The sequence below is a fragment of the Aquarana catesbeiana genome, linkage group LG02 (assembly GCF_042186555.1).
Source record: "Aquarana catesbeiana isolate 2022-GZ linkage group LG02, ASM4218655v1, whole genome shotgun sequence".
NCBI lineage: Eukaryota > Metazoa > Chordata > Amphibia > Anura > Ranidae > Aquarana > Aquarana catesbeiana.
Genome location: NC_133325.1, coordinates 492,580,124 through 492,598,940, shown reverse-complemented (window position 1 = coordinate 492,598,940; position 18,817 = coordinate 492,580,124).

Sequence of the window (18,817 nt, the reverse complement as noted above, 5' to 3'; positions counted from 1 at the left end):
GCTTGAATATTTGTGATCGTAGTATTTCTGATGTTTGCTTGGTCAATCAGACGAACTTTTCGTAAGTTCTGCGTCTGCAGACATAAACAGTCGTTAACTGAGAAAAGAAAAAACTTAGAAAAACATATGAGGCTTTTAAACAAAACTGTGTCTAGGTTGGTGCGACCTGAGTGTGACACACAGTCACTCAAATTGCATTTGGGGGATAAACTAAAAAACTGTTCAGCTTAGCAGTTTTTTCCTACTCAGGGAGTAGTAGAGTATAATCTGCACTAACTGCGGCTGGTTCAGGTATGCTTGCGGGCATTTTTGGAGGTAACCAGGTTCCAATCTTCTGATGTGGTCAGGGCTCCGTGAGTTGTGAGCCTTTGGCATATCCTCCAGTACAGTACGCAATTTTTGGAGTAACTGCATCCCTTTGGCGAGAGTGTCCACAACATGTTCCTTACCTTCCTTTGTAATGATAAATTTTGTAGGGAACCCCCATTTATAGGTGATCTTATGATTTCTCAATGCCTTGGAGATTGTATTTAGGTTCCTACATTTAAATTGGGAGAGGTCAGCGAAAAATTGCAGGTCTTTATATTGTGGAGGGAAGTGATCTTTGTTGTGGAAAGCCGCCATCAGGCGCTTTTCTGCTTGGAAGAAATGTAGCCAGAGTATGACATCCCTGGGTATGTTATCTGGTAGGTGAGACAGTTTGGGTAAACGATGGATCCTATCCACTGTAATATCCAGGTCTGTTAGGTCAGGCAGTATGGCCTGGAAAAGTTGGGCTGCATAGGTGCGTAGGTCGGTTTATTGTACCGACTCGGGGACCCCCCTTATTTTTAAATTATTTCTCCTGAAGCGGTCCTCAATATCCGCTAATTTAGCTTTCATGGCATCCAATTCATCAGTATTCCTATCGTGTGCGTCCACAAGGTCATTGATGGTGGCCGCAAACTCCCCCATTTTGTGTTCTATGTGATCTACTCTGGATACAGTCTTTCTTAGTTCCACCCCAAACTTGTGAACACAGGACAGCATATCAGCATGCAGTGAGCTCCTAAGAGAAACTAACATGTCCTTTAGTGTGGTATCCATGACTGGTTGATTATTAGTGGGGAAGAGATCTATTGAATCAGGGAGATCCCTGGTGTCTTCTCCTGAGTCTGGGCCTTATCCTAGGTCTAGGTTAGGGATGAGCTTCGACTTCGAGTCAAACTCATGTTCGACTCGAACATCTGCTGTTCGCAAGTTCGCCGAACAGCGAACAATTTGGGGTGTTTGCGGCAAATTCGAATGCCGCGGAACACCCTTTAAAAGTCTATGGGAGAAATCAAAAGTGCTAATTTTAAAGGCTTATATGCAAGTTATTGTCATGAAAAGTGTTTGGGGACCTGGGTCCTGCCCCAGGGGACATGGATCAATGCAAAAAAAAGTTTTAAAAACGGCCGTTTTTTTCAGGAGCAGTGATTTTAATAATGCTTAAAGTGAAACAATAAAAGTGTAATATCCCTTTAAATTTTGTACCTGGGGGTGTCTATAGTATGCCTGTAAAGGGGCGCATGTTTCCCGTGTTTAGAACAGTCTGACAGCAAAATGACATTTCAAAGGAAAAAAAGTAATTTAAACTACTCGCGGCTATTAATGAATTGCCGGTCCGACAATACACATAAAAGTTCTTTAATAATAACGGCATGGGAATTCCCCACAGGGGAACCCCGAACCAAAATTTAAAAAAAAATTACGTGGGGGGGTCCCCCTAAATTCCATACCAGGCCCTTCAAAAAGGCCCTTTAAAAAAAAATGGCATGGGGTCCCCCTCAAAATCTATACCAGACCCTTCAGGTCTGGTATGGATTTTAAGGGGAACCCCGCACCAAAATGTAAAAAAAAAACGGTGTGGGGTCCCCCCAAAAATCCATACCAGACCCTTATCTGAGCACGCAACCTGGCAGGCTGCAGGAGAAGAGGGGGGATGAGAGAGCGCCCCCCCTCCTGAACCGTACCAGGCCACATGCCCTCAACATTGGCAGGGTGCTTTGGGGTAGCCCCCAAAACACCTTGTCCCCATGTTGATGAGGACAAGGGCCTCATTCCCACAACCCTGGCCGGTGGTTGTGGGGGTCTGCAGGTGGGGGGCTTATCGGAATCTGGAAGCCCCCTTTAACAAGGGGACCCCCAGATCCCGGCCCTCCCCCCTGTGTGAAATGGTAAGGGGGTACAAAAGTATCCCTACCATTTCACTAAAAAAACTGTCAAAAATGTTAAAAATGACAAGAGACAGTTTTTGACAATTCCTTTATTTAATTACTTCTTTCTTCTTTTTTCTTTCTTATTTCTTCTTTCTTTTATCTTCTATCTTCCTTCGGTTTCTTCCTCCATCTTCTTCTTATTCTGCTTCTTCTGGTTCTTCCTCCGGTGTTCTCGTCCGGCATCTTCCTCCACGGCATCTTCTTCCCTTCTTCTCCTCGGGCAGCTCTGCATCCATGATGGCATAGAGGGAGGCTCCCGCTCTTCTCTTCATCTTCTTCTCTTCATCTTCTTGTCTTCAACTTCATGTCTTCATCTTCTTTTCGTGCCGCTCCGCATCCATGATGGCATGGAGGGAGGCTCCCGCTGTGTGACGCTTCTCCTCTTCTGACGGTTCTTAAATAACGGGGGGGGCAGGGCCACCCGGTGACCCTGTCCCCCTCTGATGCACGGTGACTTGACAGGACTTCCCTCTGGCGTCACAGGGAATGCTACTAGGAAGTCCCGTCAAGTCACCGTGCGTCAGAGGGGGCGGGGTCACCAGGTGGCCCCACCCCGTTAATTAAGAACCCTCAGAAGAGGACAAGCGTCAAACAGTGGGAGCCTTCCTCCATGCCATCATGGATGCGGAGTTGCCCGAAAAGAAGATGAAGACAAGAAGATGAAGAGAAGAAGATGAAGAGAAGATGAAGAGAAGAAGATGAAGAGAAGAGTGGGAGCCTCCCTCCATGCCATCATGGATGCAGAGCGGCCCGAGGAGAAGAAGGGAAGAAGATGCCGACACCGCAGAGGAAGATGCCGGACAAGAACACCGGTGCAAGAACCAGAAGAACCAGAAGAAGAAGATGGAGGAAGAAACCGAAGGAAGATAGAATATAGAAGAAAGAAGAAAGAAGAAGCATTTAAATAAAGGAATTGTCAAAAACTGTCTCTTGTCATTTTTAACATTTTTGACAGTTTTTTAGTGAAATGGTAGGGATACTTTTGTACCCCCTTACCATTTCACACAGGGGGGAGGGCCGGGATCTGGGGGTCCCCTTGTTAAAGGGGGCTTCCAGATTCCGATAAGCCCCCGGCCCGCAAGACCCCCACAACCACCGGCCAGGGTTGTGGGAATGAGGCCCTTGTCCTCATCAACATGGGGACAAGGTGTTTTGGGAGACTACCTCAAAGCACCCTCCCAATGTTCAGGGCATGTGGCCTGGTACGGTTCAGGAGGGGGGGCGCTCTCTCGTTCCCCCTCTTTTCCTGCGGGCTGCCAGGTTGCGTGCTCAGATAAGGGTCTGGTATGGATTTTTAGGGGGACCCCACGCCGTTTTTTTTTTTTAATTTTGGAGCGGGGTGCCCCTTAAAATCCATACCAGACCTGAAGGGTCTGGTATGGAATTTAGGGGGACCCCCATGTCATTTTTTTTTTAATTTTGGTTCGGGGTTCCCCTGTGGGGAATTCCCATGCCGTTTTTATCAATGAACTTCTATGTGTATTGTCGGACTAGCAATGCATTAATAGCCGCGAGTAGGAATGAGCTTCGTATTCGAATTGAACCCATGTTCGATTCGAATATTGGCTGTTCAATCGTTCGCCGAATTGCGAACGATATGGGCCATTCGCGCCAAATTCATGTGGCGCGTCACGGGCCATAATTCACTGCGGCATCGCAGTGCATTGCTGGCTGATGATTGGCCAAGCATGCACTATGACCCGCATGCTTGGCCAATCACAGCGCCGTCGGTAGAGAGAGCTGTAATTGGCCAAAGCCAGGGTGGCTTTGGCCAATTATGGCTCAGGGGGTTTAGAACACGCCCCACACTATATAAGGCTGCCTGCACGGCAGCCCTGTGTAGTGTGTTCCGGCGTGCTTAGAGAGAGAGAGAGAGACAATGTCACTTCATTTGAGTTAGCTAGATTAGGCAGGACAGTCAGTGAGTTAGCTGCACTTACAGTGTATTGTGTACATATATGCATCCCAAGTGTTGCATATATATATATATACACACACTGTATTCAGTTTAGCTAGATCCGTTCCTGTTATCTTCCTACTGACAGGCAGGCTTGTCTTGTTACAGTATTTACAGCTACCTGAAGAAAATTGCTGGTGTTCCTTTGATCCTATTAGTACCACAGTCAGGCAGCTAGAATATTTACAGTTAGTGTAGTGCGTCCTCCGCACAGTGTTCAGTTAAAGCTAAAAGTTAGTTTAGTGTGACCTCTGCACAGTGTTCAGCTAAAACTACAAGTTAGTGTAGTGCACAGTGTTCAGCTAAAGCTACAAGTTAGGGTAGTGCGTCCTCCTCACAGTGTTCAGCAAAAACTACAAGTTAGTTTAGTGTGACCTCTGCACAGTGTTCAGCTAAAGCTACAAGTTAGTGTAGTGCGTCCTGCTCACAGTATTCAGCTAAAACTACAAGTTAGTGTAGTGCGACCTCTGCACAGTGTTCAGCTAAAGCTACAAGTTAGTGTAGTGCGTCCTCCTCACAGTGTTCAGCTAAAACTACAAGTTAGTTTAGTGTGACCTCTGCACAGTGTTCAGCTAAAGCTACAAGTTAGTGTAGTGCGTCCTGCTCACAGTGTTCAGCTAAAACTACAAGTTAGTGTAGTGCGACCTCTGCACAGTGTTCAGCTAAAGCTACAAGTTAGTGTAGTGCGTCCTCCTCACAGTGTTCAGCTAAAAATACAAGTTAGTGTAGTGAGACCTCTGCACAGTGTTCAGCTAAAGTTAAAAGTTAGTGTAGTGCGTCCTGCTCCCAGTGTTCAACTAAAACTACAAGTTATAGTAGTGCGACCTCTGCACAGTGTTCAGCTAAAGCTACAAGTTAGTGTAGTGAGACCTCCTCACAGTGTTCAGCAAAAACTACAAGTTAGTTTAGTGTGACCTCTGCACAGTGTTCAGCTAAAACTACAAGTTAGTGTAGTGCACAGTGTTCAGCTAAAGCTACAAGTTAGGGTAGTGCGTCCTCCTCACAGTGTTCAGCAAAAACTACAAGTTAGTTTAGTGTGACCTCTGCACAGTGTTCAGCTAAAGCTACAAGTTAGTGTAGTGCGTCCTGCTCACAGTATTCAGCTAAAACTACAAGTTAGTGTAGTGCGACCTCTGCACAGTGTTCAGCTAAAGCTACAAGTTAGTGTAGTGCGTCCTCCTCACAGTGTTCAGCTAAAACTACAAGTTAGTTTAGTGTGACCTCTGCACAGTGTTCAGCTAAAGCTACAAGTTAGTGTAGTGCGTCCTGCTCACAGTGTTCAGCTAAAACTACAAGTTAGTGTAGTGCGACCTCTGCACAGTGTTCAGCTAAAGCTACAAGTTAGTGTAGTGCGTCCTCCTCACAGTGTTCAGCTAAAAATACAAGTTAGTGTAGTGAGACCTCTGCACAGTGTTCAGCTAAAGTTAAAAGTTAGTGTAGTGCGTCCTGCTCCCAGTGTTCAACTAAAACTACAAGTTATAGTAATGCGACCTCTGCACAGTGTTCAGCTAAAGCTACAAGTTAGTGTAGTGAGACCTCTGCACAGTGTTCAGATAAAGCTACAAGTTGGTGTAGTGTGTCCTCCTCACAGTGTTCAGCGAAAACTAAAAGTTAGTGAAGTGCGACCTCTGCACAGTGTTCAGCTAAAGCTACAAGTTGGTGTAGTGTGTCCTCCTCACAGTGTTCAGCGAAAACTACAAGTTAGTGTAGTGCATCCTCCTCATAGTGTTCAGCTAAAACCACAAGTTAGTGTAGTGAGACCTCTGCACAGTGTTCAGCTAAAGCTATAAGTTAGTGTAGTGCATCCTGCTCACAGTGTTCAGCTAAAACTACAAGTTAGTGTAGTGCGACCTCTGCACAGTGTTCAGCTAAAGCTACAAGTTAGTGTAGTGCGTCCTGCTCACAGTGTTCAGCTAAAACTACAAGTTAGTGTAGTGTGACCTCTGCACAGTGTTCAGCTAAAGCTACAAGTTAGGATAGTGCGTCCTCTGAACAGTGTTCAGCTAAAGCTACAAGTTAGTGTAGTGCATCCTGCTCACAGTGTTTAGCTAAAACTACAAGTTAGTATAGTGAGACCTATGCACAGTGTTCAGCTAAAGCTACAAGTTGGTGTAGTGTGTCCTCCTCACAGTGTTCAGCGAAAACTACAAGTTAGTGTAGTGCGACCTCTGCACAGTGTTCAGCTAAAGCTACAAGTTAGTGTAGTGCGTCCTCCTCACAGTGTTCAACTAAAGCTACAAGTTAGTTTAGTGTGACCTCTGCACAGTGTTCAGCTAAAGCTACAAGTTAGGGTAGTGCGTCCTCCTCACAGTGTTCAGCTAAAGCTACAAGTTGGTGTAGTGCGTCCTCCTCACAGTGTTCAGCTAAAACTACTAGTTAGTGTAGTGCGAGCTCTGCGCAGTGTTCAGCTAAAGCTACCTGTAGAAGGTTGGTGGTGTTTTCCTGATCCTATCACTACCGCTGTCAGCTAAATAAGCTACAGGTTATTTTTTGGCGAGCTCTGCACAGTGTTCACCTAAAGCTACCTGTAGAAGGTTGGTGGTTAGGGATGAGCCGAACACCCCCCGGTTCGGTTCGCACCAGAACCTGCAAACGGACCGAAAGATCGCACGAACGTTAGAACCCCATTGACGTCAATGGGACTCGAACGTTCGAAATCAAAAGTGCTCATTTTAAAGGCTAATTTGCATGGTATTGTCCTAATAAGGGTTTGGGGACCCGGGTCCTACCCCAGGGGACATGTATCAATGCAAAAAAAAAAATATTTAAAAACGGCCGTTTTTTCGGGAGCAGTGATTTTAATGATGCTTAAAGTAAAAAAAAAAAGTGAAATATTCCTTTAAATATCGTACCTGGGGGGTGTCTATAGTATGCCTGTAAAGTGGCGCATGTTTCCCGTGTTTAGAACAGTCCCTGCACCAAATGTCATTTTTAAAGGAAAAAATTTCATTTAAAACTGCTTGCGGGTTTAATGTAATCTCGGGTCCTGGCAATATGGATGAAAATCAGTGAGACAAACGGCATGGGTAACCCCCAGTCCATTACCAGGCCCTTTGGGTCTTGTATGGATATTAAGGGGAACCCCGCACCCAAATTAAAATAAGGAAAGGTGTGGGGCCACCAGGCCCTATATACTCTGAACAGCAGTATACAGGCGGTGCAAACAAGACAGGGACTGTAGGTTTGTTGTTAAGTAGAATCTGTTTGTCATTTTGAACGGGTACATTTTTAACGTGTTTAGCTCCAGCCAAAATATCTTTTTTAAGCTTTTTGGAAAACATAGGGAAGGGTTATCACCCCTGTGACATTTGTTTTGCTGTCTTTCTTCCACTTTAGAAGATTTCACCTCACTTTTTGTCCCAATGACAAATGTTTTTTGAGAATTTGGGGTTTTTTGTGGAACAAGGATTGGAAAGCATCAGTGGAAAGGAGAAATGTTTTTCCCATATTAACTCTTACAGGAGAGAATTTCCTTTCCTAGGGGTAGATTTCATCTCACTTCCTGTTGTCTCCTTCCGTTTGCAAGTAGGAGTCGTTTGTAAGTTAGATGTTTGAAAGTAGGGGCCTGCCCTATATACTCAGCAGAAATTTGGGCCTTAGGTGTTGTTGTGGCCACAACAACGTAAGCCCTCACAGGGCCCTGCTGTGAAATATTAGATCAAGAATTGTAATTACATGCCCCTGTTGAACAGGGGCAGAAAAACTGGGCCTTTGGTGGTGGTGGTGCTGGTGCCACAACACTGTAAGTCCTAACTCGCTCTTGGTGGGTGCAGAAATGGGCCCTACTGTGAAATATTAGATCAAGAATTATAATTACATGCCCCTGTTTAACAGGGGCAGAAAAATTGGGCCTTTGGTGGTGGTGGTGGTGGTGCTGGTGCCACAACACTGCAACCCCTCACAGACACCTGCTGCAAAGTATTGCATCAAAAATTGTAATTACACACCCCTGTTAAACAGGGGCAGAAAAATTGGGCCTTAGGCACTGGTGCTGGTTCCACAACACTGCAACCCCTCACAGACACTCTAGTTGGAACGCAGGAACGAGCCCTGCTGCAAAGTATTGCATCAAAAATTGTAATTACACGCCCCTGTTAAACAGGGGCAGAAAAATTGGGCCTTAGGCACTGGTGCTGGTGCCACAACACTGCAACCCCTCACAGACACTCTAGTTGGAACGCAGGAACGAGCCCTGCTGCAAAGTATTGCATCAAAAATTGTAATTACACGCCCCTGTTAAAAAGGGGCTGAAAAATTGTGTCTTAGGCACTGGTGGTGGCGCCCAGAACCAAAAATGTTCTTACAAGCTATCAGCGTGATGATTGAGGAGGAAGAGGATAATTACTCAGGGATAGTCACTCAGCATCAGCATAGGCTGTCTTTGAAGGGATCTGAGATTTCGAAAAAAATTATTCGGTTACATCAGCATCAGGTGCTTGGTAGCTGGTGGTGATCCAAGACTGATTCATTTTTATGAAGGTCAGTCGATCGACCGAGTCGGTGGACAGACGCACCCTGTGATCGGTTACCACGCCTCCAGCAGCACTGAATGTGCGTTCCGAAAGAACGCTGGATGCAGGACAGGCCAGTAGCTCAATTGCATACTGTGCAAGCTCTGGCCAGTGATCCATCCTCAAGACCCAGTAACCCAGAGGATTTTCAGTGTGAAAGGTGTCCAAGTCTGATCTTGCCCCTAGGTATTCCTGCACCATGTAAAACAGACGCTGGCGATGGTTGCTGGAACCGATCATACCTTGGGGCTGCGCACCAAAAAATTGTCTGAACGCACCGGTCAGACGGCCTCCTTCTCCACCGCTCCTTCTTTGACTGACCGAAGCCTCAGCAACACGTTGTTTAGAAACAGGAGTTTGTAACCTCCCAGTCTCTGGGAACGCGTTGCACAGACCTTTCTGCAAGGCCTCCCGAAGATGTTTTATCCTCTGCTCCCTCTGCGATGGCAAGATAAGGTCCGCAACCTTACCCTTGTAACATGGATCAAGGAGGGTTGCCAGCCAGTATTGGTCCTTCTCCTTGATACCACGAATACGAGGATCCTTACGCAGGCTTTGCAGGATCAGGGAGGCCATGCAGCGTAGGTTTGCTGAGGCATTCAGTCCGGAGTCCTCTGGGTCACTAAGGACGACATGGTCCACAGCCACCTCCTCCCAGCCATGTACAAGTCCATGTGTTTCTTGGGACTGATCCCTTAAAGACTGCTGCTGATGCTGAGTGCCAGGCTCCACCTCCATACTGACACAATCTTCCTCCTCCTCCTCCTCCTCCTCCTCCTCCTCCTCGTCCTCTTCCTGTGTGATCGGCGGGCACGCAGGAACACTGTCTGGATAAAGAGGGCCTTGAGAGCTAAGGAAGTCCTCCTCTTCCTGCCTCTGTTCTGCCTCAAGTGCCCTGTCCATTATTCCACGCAGCGTGTGCTCCAACAGGTGGACAAGGGGGACAGTGTCACTGATGCATGCACTGTCACTGCTCACCATCCTTGTGGCCTCCTCAAATGGTGACAGGACAGTGCATGCATCCCTGAACATGGCCCACTGGCGTGGGGAAAAAAAAAAACAAGCTCCCCTGACCCTGTCCTGGTGCCATAGTCGCACAGGTACTCATTGATGGCCCTCTGCTGCGTGTGCAGCCGCTGCAGCATGGCCAACGTTGAGTTCCCTCTGGTGGGCATGTCACAGATTAGGCGGTTCTTGGGCAGGTTAAACTCCTTTTGGAGGTCCGTCAGCCGAGCACTGGCATTATATGACCGGCGGAAATGCTCACAGACTTTCCTGGCCTGCCTCAGGACATCCTGTAAGCCCTGGTACCTGCCCAAGAACCGCTGCACCACCAAGTTAAGGACGTGAGCCAAACAGGGCACATGGGTCATTTGTCCCTGTCGGAGGGCAGAGAGGAGGTTGGTGCCATTGTCGCAAACCACCATTCCTGCCTTAAGTTGGCGTGGCATCAACCACCTCTGAACCTGCCCCTGCAGAGCTGACAGAACCTCTGCCCCAGTGTGGCTCCTGTCCCCCAAGCACACCAGCTCAAGCACCGCATGGCATCTTTTGGCCTGCGTACTTGCGTAGCCCCTTGAACGGCTACGGAGCACCGCTGGTTCCGAGGACAAAGCACAGGAAGAGGCCATGGAGGAAGAAGAAGAGGAGGGGGTGGAGGAGAGAGGTGTGTCACAATCATTAGCATTTTGGAGGCGTGGTGGCGGAACAACCTCCAACACTACTGCACATTGTCCTGCATCCTTCCCAGCTGCCAGCAGAGTCACCCAATGCGCGGTGAAACTTAGGTAACGTCCCTGTCCATGCCTGCTGGACCATGAGTCAGCGGTAATATGCACCTTACCGCTGACCGCCCTGTCCAGCGAGGCATGGACATTGCCTTCCACATGCCAGTAGAGAGCCGGAATCGCCTTCCGTGAGAAAAAGTGGCGTTTGGGTACCTGCCACTGAGGAACCGCACATTCCACAAACTCATGGAAGGGGGCAGAGTCTACCAACTAAAAAGGCAGCAGTTGAAGTGCTAGCAATTTTGCCAAGCTAGCATTCAACCGCTGGGCATGTGGATGGCTGGGAGCAAACTTCTTTCGGCGGTGCAGCAGCTGGGGCAGGGAAATTTGCCTGGTACAATCTGATGTCGGTGTACCAAAAGCAGATTGCCCACAAGTACTTGGCTGTGACACACCTAAATCTACACCTCCATTCCTCTCAGTGCAGGTCTCAGAGAGGACTGAAGGTATAGTGGGGTTGGAAATCTCAGCTGATGAGGAGCAAGGAGAGGTCCTCTTTGTTCTTTGGTGTGGGTCTTTTAGATACGCTTGCCAACGAACTGCATGGCAGGCCAACACATGTCTGGTCAAGCATGTGGTACCCAAGCGGGAGATGTTTTGGCCACGCGAGATACGCTTGAGACATATGTTGCAAATAGCAGCGGTGCGATCTGATGCACTTGTCTCAAAAAAGGCCCACACCAAAGAACTTTTTGAATAACGCGCAGAGACTGCAGCGCCCTGCACATGTGGAGCTTTGGGGTGTGATGCAGTCAATGTGCTGCCCTTATGATGTGCCACCTCCTCCTCCTCTCTCCTGTCAGGCACCCACGTTGAGTCAGTGACCTCATCATCCCCTCCCTCCTCATCACTGGAGAAAACCTGGCAGTATGCTGCAGCAGGGGGAGCATGACTGCCAGATTGCTGTCCTTGGGCACCCCTCTGTCCGTGCTCACGTTACTGCCTTCATCTAGCTCAGTATCATCATCAGAGCCTTCCAAACGCTGGGCATCCTCCTGGAGCATGTACCCAACACTGTGGTCAAACAGTTCGAGGGACTCCTCAGGAGGACATGGTGGGGCTAGGGAAGGAGTCACTGATGACATTGAGCCGAGGGAAGAGGCCGCTGCTTTGCCGGACAAAGTACCCTGGGCATGGGTGAGTGAGGATGAGGAGGATGAGGACGGCTTGGTCATCCACTCGACCAAGTCTTCCGCATGTTGCGGCTCAACACGGCCAGCTGCCGAAAAAAAGGCCAAGCGTGTCCCATGGCCACGTGCTGATGAGGATGCACCGTCTCCACGACCAGCACTAGACACAGAGCCTGCTTGCCCTCTCTTATTGGCTTGTGACTGTCTGCCTCTCCTTCTTTGCCTTCAAGACATACTAATGGCCTGTAGCTGCACTAAGCTGGGATATATATATATATATATATATATATATATATATATATATATATATATGTACTGATACTGCAGCTAGCAAAATCAACTGCCTGCCTGTAGTATGAGAACACCACCAACCTTCTACAGGTAGCTTTAGCTGAACACTGAGAGGTGGACGCACCCCACTAACTTGTAGGTTTAGCTGAACACTGTGAACAGGACGCACCCCACTAACTTGTAGGTTTAGCTGAACACTGTGAACAGGACGCACCCCACTAACTTGTAGGTTTAGCTGAACACTGTGATCAGGACGCACCCCACTAACTTGTAGGTTTAGCTGAACACTCTGAGCAGGACACACCCCACTAACTTGTAGGTTTAGCTGAACACTGTGAACAGGACGCACCCCACTAACTTGTAGGTTTAGCTGAACACTGTGAACAGGACGCACCCCACTAACTTGTAGGTTTAGCTGAACACTGTGATCAGGACGCACCCCACTAACTTGTAGGTTTAGCTGAACACTCTGAGCAGGACGCACCCCACTAACTTGTAGGTTTAGCTGAACACTGTGAGGTGAACGCACCACACTAACTTGTAGGTTTAGCTGAACACTGTGAGCAGGACGCACCCCACTAACTTGTAGGTTTAGCTGAACACTGTGAGCAGGACGCACTGCACTAACTGTAAATAGTCTACCTGCCTGACTGTGGTACTAATAGGATCAAAAAAACACCAGTCATTTTCTTCAGGTAGCTGTATATACTGTAACAAGACAAGCCTGCCTGTCAGTAAGAAGATAACAGGAACGGATCTAGCTGAACACTGTCAGCAGGACGCACCCCACTAACTTGTAGGTTTAGCTGAACACTGTGAGCAGGACGCACCCCACTAACTTGTAGGTTTAGCTGAACACTGTGAGTGGACGCACCACACTAACTTGTAGGTTTAGCTGAACACTGTGAGCAGGACGCACCCCACTAACTTGTAGGTTTAGCTGAACACTGTGAACAGGACGCACCCCACTAACTTGCAGGTTTAGCTGAACACTGTGAGCAGGACGCACCCCACTAACTTGTAGGTTTAGCTGAACACTGTGAGCAGGACGCACCGCACTAACTTGTAGGTTTAGCTGAACACTGTGAGCAGGACGCACCCCACTAACTTGTAGGTTTAGCTGAACACTGTGAGCATGACGCACCCCACTAACTTGTAGTTTTAGCTGAACACTGTGAGCAGGACGCACTGCACTAACTGTAAATAGTCTAGCTGCCTGACTGTGGTACTAATAGGATCAAAAGAACACCAGCAATTTTCTTCAGGTAGCTGTATATACTGTAACAAGACAAGCCTGCCTGTCAGTAAGAAGATAACAGGAACGGATCTAGCTGAACACTGTGAGCAGGACGCACTGCACTAACTGTAAATAGTCTAGCTGCCTGACTGTGGTACTAATAGGATCAAAAGAACACAAGCAATTTTCTTCAGGTAGCTATATATACTGTAACAAGACAAGCCTGCCTGTCAGTAAGAAGATAGCAGGAATGGATCTAGCTGAACACTGTGAGCAGGACGCACTGCACTAACTGTAAATAGTCTAGCTGCCTGACTGTGGTACTAATAGGATCAAAAGAACACCAGTAATTTTCTTCAGGTAGCTGTAAATACTGTAACAAGACAAGCCTGCCTGTCAGTAGGAAGATAACAAGAACGGATCTAGCTAAACTGAATACAGTGTATATATATATATGCAACACCTGGGATGCATATATATACACAATACACTGTAAGTGCAGCTAACTGACTGACTGTTCTGCCTAATCTATCTAACTCAAATCAAATGTCACTGTCTGTCTCTCTCTCTCTCTCAATGAACGCCGGAACACACACTACACAGGGCCGCCGTGCAGGCGGCCTTATATAGTGTGGGGCGTGTACTAAATCCCCTGAGCCATAATTGGCCAAAGCCTCCTTGACTTTGGCCAATTACGGCTCTCTGTTCAGGCGGCGCTGTGATTGGCCAAGCATGCGGGTCATAGTGCATGCTTGGCCAATCATCAGCCAGCAATGCACTGCGATGCCGCAGTGAATTATGGGCTGTGATGCGCCGCACGAATTTGGCGCGAACGGCCCATATCGTTCGCAATTCGGCGAACGGGCGAACAGACGATGTTCGAGTCGAACATGGGTTCGACTCGAACACGAAGCTCATCCCTATTGGTGGTGTTTTCCTGATCCTATCACTACCGCAGGCAGCTAAATAAGCTACAAGTTAGTGTAGTGTGAGCTCTGCACAGTGTTCACCTAAAGCTACCTGTAGAAGGTTGGTGGTGTTTTCCTGATCTTATCACTACCACAGGCAGCTAAATAAGCTACAAGTTAGTGTAGTGTGAGCTCTGCACAGTGTTCACCTAAAGCTACCTGTAGAAGGTTGGTGGTGTTTTCCTGATCCTATTACTACCGCAGGCAGCTAAATAAGCTACAAGTTAGTGTAGTGCGAGCTCTGCACAGTGTTCACCTAAAGCTACCTGTAGAAGGTTGGTGGTGTTTTCCTGATCCTATCACTACTGCAGGCAGCTAAATAAGCTACAAGTTATTTTTGGCGAGCTCTGCACAGTGTTCACCTAAAGCTACCTGTAGAAGGTTGGTGGTGTTCTCATACTACAGGCAGGCAGTTGATTTTGCTAGCTGATATATATATATATCCCTGCTTAGTGCAGCTACAGGCCATTAGTATGTCTGGAAGCCCAACAAGGAGAGGCAGACAGTCACAAGCCAATAAAAGAGGGCAAGCAGGCTCTGTGTCTAGAGGCAACAGTGCTGGTCATGGAGACGGTGCATCCTCATCAGCAAAGGGCCGTGGGACACGCTTGGCCTTTTTTTCGGCAGCTGGCCGTGTTGAGCCGCAACATGCGGAAGACTTGGTCGAGTGGATGACCAAGCCGTCCTCATCCTCCTCATCCTCTCTCACCCAGGCTCAGGGTACTTTGTCTGGCAAAGTAGCGGCCTCTTCCCTTGGCTCAATGTCATCAGTGACTCCTTCCCTAGCCCCACCATGTCCTCCTGAGGAGTCCCTCGAACTGTTTGACCACAGTGTTGGGTACATGCTCCAGGAGGATGCCCAGCGTTTGGAAGGCTCTGATGATGATACTGAGCTAGATGAAGGCAGTAACGTGAGCACGGACAGAGGGGTGCCCAAGGACAGCAATCTGGCAGTCATGCTCCCCCTGCTGCAGCATACTGCCAGGTTTTCTCCAGTGATGAGGAGGGAGGTGACGATGAGGTCACTGACTCAACGTGGGTGCCTGATAGGAGAGAGGAGGAGGAGGAGGCACATCACCAACGAGGCAGGATGCCCTCCAGGGGCCAGCCTAAGGCCGGTGCACTGACTGCATTACACCCCAAAGCTCCGCATGTGCAGGGCGCTGCAGTCTCTGCGCGTTATTCAAAAAGTTCTTTGGTGTGGGCCTTTTTTGAGATGAGTGCATCAGATCGCACCGCTGCTATTTGCAACATATGTCTCAAGCGTATCTCGCGTGGCCAAAACATCTCCCGCTTGGGCACCACATGCTTGACCAGACATATGTTGACCTGCCATGCAGTTCGTTGGCAAGCTTATCTAAAAGACCCACAGCAAAGAACAAAGAGGACCTCTCCTTGCTCCTCATCAGCTGAGATCTCCAACCCCACTATACCTTCAGTCCTCTCTGAGACCTGCACTGAGAGGAATGAAGGTGTAGAATTAGGTGTGTCACAGCCAAGTACTTGTGGGCAATCTGCTTTCGGTACACCGACGTCAGATTGTACCAGGCAAATTTCCCTGCCCCAGCTGCTGCACCGCCGAAAGAAGTTCGCTCCCAGCCATCCACATGCCCAGCGGTTGAATGCTGCCTTTTCTGTTGGTAGACTCTGCCCCCTTCTGTGAATTTGTGGAATGTGCGGTTCCTCAGTGGCAGGTACCCAAATGCCACTTTTTCTCACGGAAGGCGATTCCGGCTCTCTACCGGCATGTGGAAGCCAATGTCTTGGCCTCGCTGGACAGGGCAGTCAGCGGTAAGGTGCATATTACCGCTGACTCATGGTCCAGCAGGCATGGACAGGGACGTTACCTAAGTTTCCACGCGCATTGGGTGACTCTGCTGGCAGCTGGGAAGGATGCAGGACAAGTTGCAGTAGTGTTGGAGGTTGTTCCGCCACCACGCCTCCAAAATGCCACTACTAACGATTGTGACACACCTCTCTCCTCCACCCCCTCCTCTTCTTCTTCCTCCATGGCCTCTTCCTGTGATTTGTCCTCGGAACCAGCGGTGCTTCGTAGGCATTCAAGGGGCTACGCAAGTACACAGGCCAAAAGATGCCATGCGGTGCTTGAGCTGGTGTGCTTAGGGGACAGGAGCCACACTGGGTCAGAGGTTCTGTCAGCTCTGCAGGGGCAGGTTCAGAGGTGGTTGACGCCACGCCAACTTAAGGCAGGAATGGTAGTTTGCGACAATGGCACCAACCTCCTCTCTGCCCTCTGACAGGGACAAATGACCCATGTGCCCTGTTTGGCTCATGTCCTTAACTTGGTGGTGCAGCGGTTCTTGAGCAGTTACCCGGGCTTACAGGATGTCCTGAGGCAGGCCAGGAAAGTCTGTGTGCATTTCCATCAGTCATATAATGCCAGTGCTCGGCTGGCGGACCTCCAAAAGGAGTTTAACCTGCCCAAGAACCGCCTAATCTGTAACATGCCCACCAGGTGGAACTCAACGTTGGCCATGCTGTAGCAGCTGCACACACAGCAGAGGGCCATCAATGAGTACCTGTGCGACTATGGCACCAGGACAGGGTCAGGGGAGCTATTTTTTTCCCCATGCCAGTGGGCCATGATGCATGCACTGTCCTGTCACCATTTGAGGAGGCCACGAGGATGGTGAGCAGTGACAGTGCATGCATCAGTGACATTGTCCCCCTTGTCCACCTGTTGGAGCACACGCTGCGTGGTATAATGGACAGGGCACTTGAGGCAGAACAGAGGCAGGAAGAGGAGGACTTCCTTAGCTCTCAAGGCCCCCTTTATCCAGACAGTGTTCCTGTGTGCCTGCCGATCACACAGGAAGAGGATGAGGAGGAGGAGGAGGATTGTGTCAGTATGGAGGTGGAGCCTGGCACTCAGCATCAGCAGCAGTCTTTAAGGGATCAGTCTCAAGAAACACATGGACTTGTACGTGGCCGGGAGGAGGTGGCTGCGGACCATGTCATCCTTAGTGACCCAGAGGACTCCAGACCGAATGCCTCAGCAAACCTACGCTGCATGGCCTCCCTGATCCTGCAAAGCCTACGTAAGGATCCTCGTATTCGTGGTATCAAGGAGAAGGACCAATACTGGCTAGCAACCCTCCTTGATCCACGTTACAAGGGTAAGGTTGTGGACCTTATCGTGCCATCGCGGAGGGAGCAGAGGATGAAACCTCTTCAGGAGGCCTTGCAGAAAGGTCTGTGCAAAGTGTTCCCAGAGATTGGGAGGTTACAAACTCCTGTTTCTGGACAACGTGTTGCTGAGGCTTCGGTCAGTCAAAGAAGGAGCGGTGGAGAAGGTGGCCGCCTGACGGATGCGTTCAGACAATTTTTTGGTCTGCAGCCCCAAGGTATGATCAGTTCCAGCAACCATCGCCAGCGTCAGTTTTACATGGTGCAGGAATACCTAGGGGCAAGATCTGACTTGGACACCTTTCACACTGAAAATCCTCTGGGTTACTGGGTCTTGAGGATGGATCACTGGCCAGAGCTTGCACAGTATGCAATTGAGCTACTGGCCTGTCCTGCATCCAGCGTTCTTTCGGAACGCACATTCAGTGCTGCTGGAGGCTTTGTAACCGATCACAGGGTGCGTCTGTCCACCGACTCGGTCGATCGCCTGACCTTCATAAAGATGAATCAGTCTTGGATCACCACCAGCTACCAAGCACCTGATGCTGTTGTAACCGAATAATTTTTTTTGAAATCTCAAATCCATTCAAAGACTGCCTATGCTGATGCTGAGTGACTATCCTGAGTAATTATCCTCTTCCTTCTCAATGATCACGCTGATAGCTTGTAAGAACATTTTTGGTTCTGGGCGCCGCCACCAGTGCCTAAGGCCCATTTTTTCAGCCCCTGTTTAACAGGGGCATGTAATTACAATTTTTGATGCAATACTTTGCAGCAGGGCTCGTTCCTGCATTCCAACTAGAGTTTCTGTGAGGGGTTGCAGTGTTGTGGCACCAGCACCAGTGCCTAAGGCCCAATTTTTCAGCCCCTGTTTAACAGGGGCGTGTAATTACAATTTTTGATGCAATACTTTGCAGCAGGGCTCGTTCCTGCGTTCCAACTAGAGTATCTGTGAGGGGTTGCAGTGTTGTGGCACCAGTGCCTAAGGTCCAATTTTTCAGCCCCTGTTCAACAGGGGCATATAATTACAATTCTTGATCTAATATTTCACAGCAGGGCCCGTTTCTGTGCCTACCAAGAGCGAGTGAGGACTTACAGTGTTGTGGCACCACCCCCACCACCACCACCAAAGGCCCAATTTTTCAGCCCCTGTTAAACAGGGGCATGTAATTACAATTCTTGATCTAATATTTCACAGCAGGGCCCATTTCTGCACCCACCAAGAGCGAGTGAGGACTTACAGTGTTGTGGCACCAGCACCACCACCAAAGGCTCCATTTTTCTGCCCCTGTTCAACAGGGGCATGTAATTACAATTCTTGATCTAATATTTCACAGCAGGGCCCGTTTCTGCGCCCACCAAGAGCAAGTGAGGACTTACAGTGTTGTGGCACCAGCACCACCACCACCACCACCAAAGGCCAATTTTTCAGCCCCTGTTCAACAGGGGCATGTAATTACAATTCTTGATCTAATATTTCACAGCAGGGCCCTGAGAGGGCTTACAGTGTTGTGGCCACAACAACACCTAAGGCCCAAATTTCTGCTGA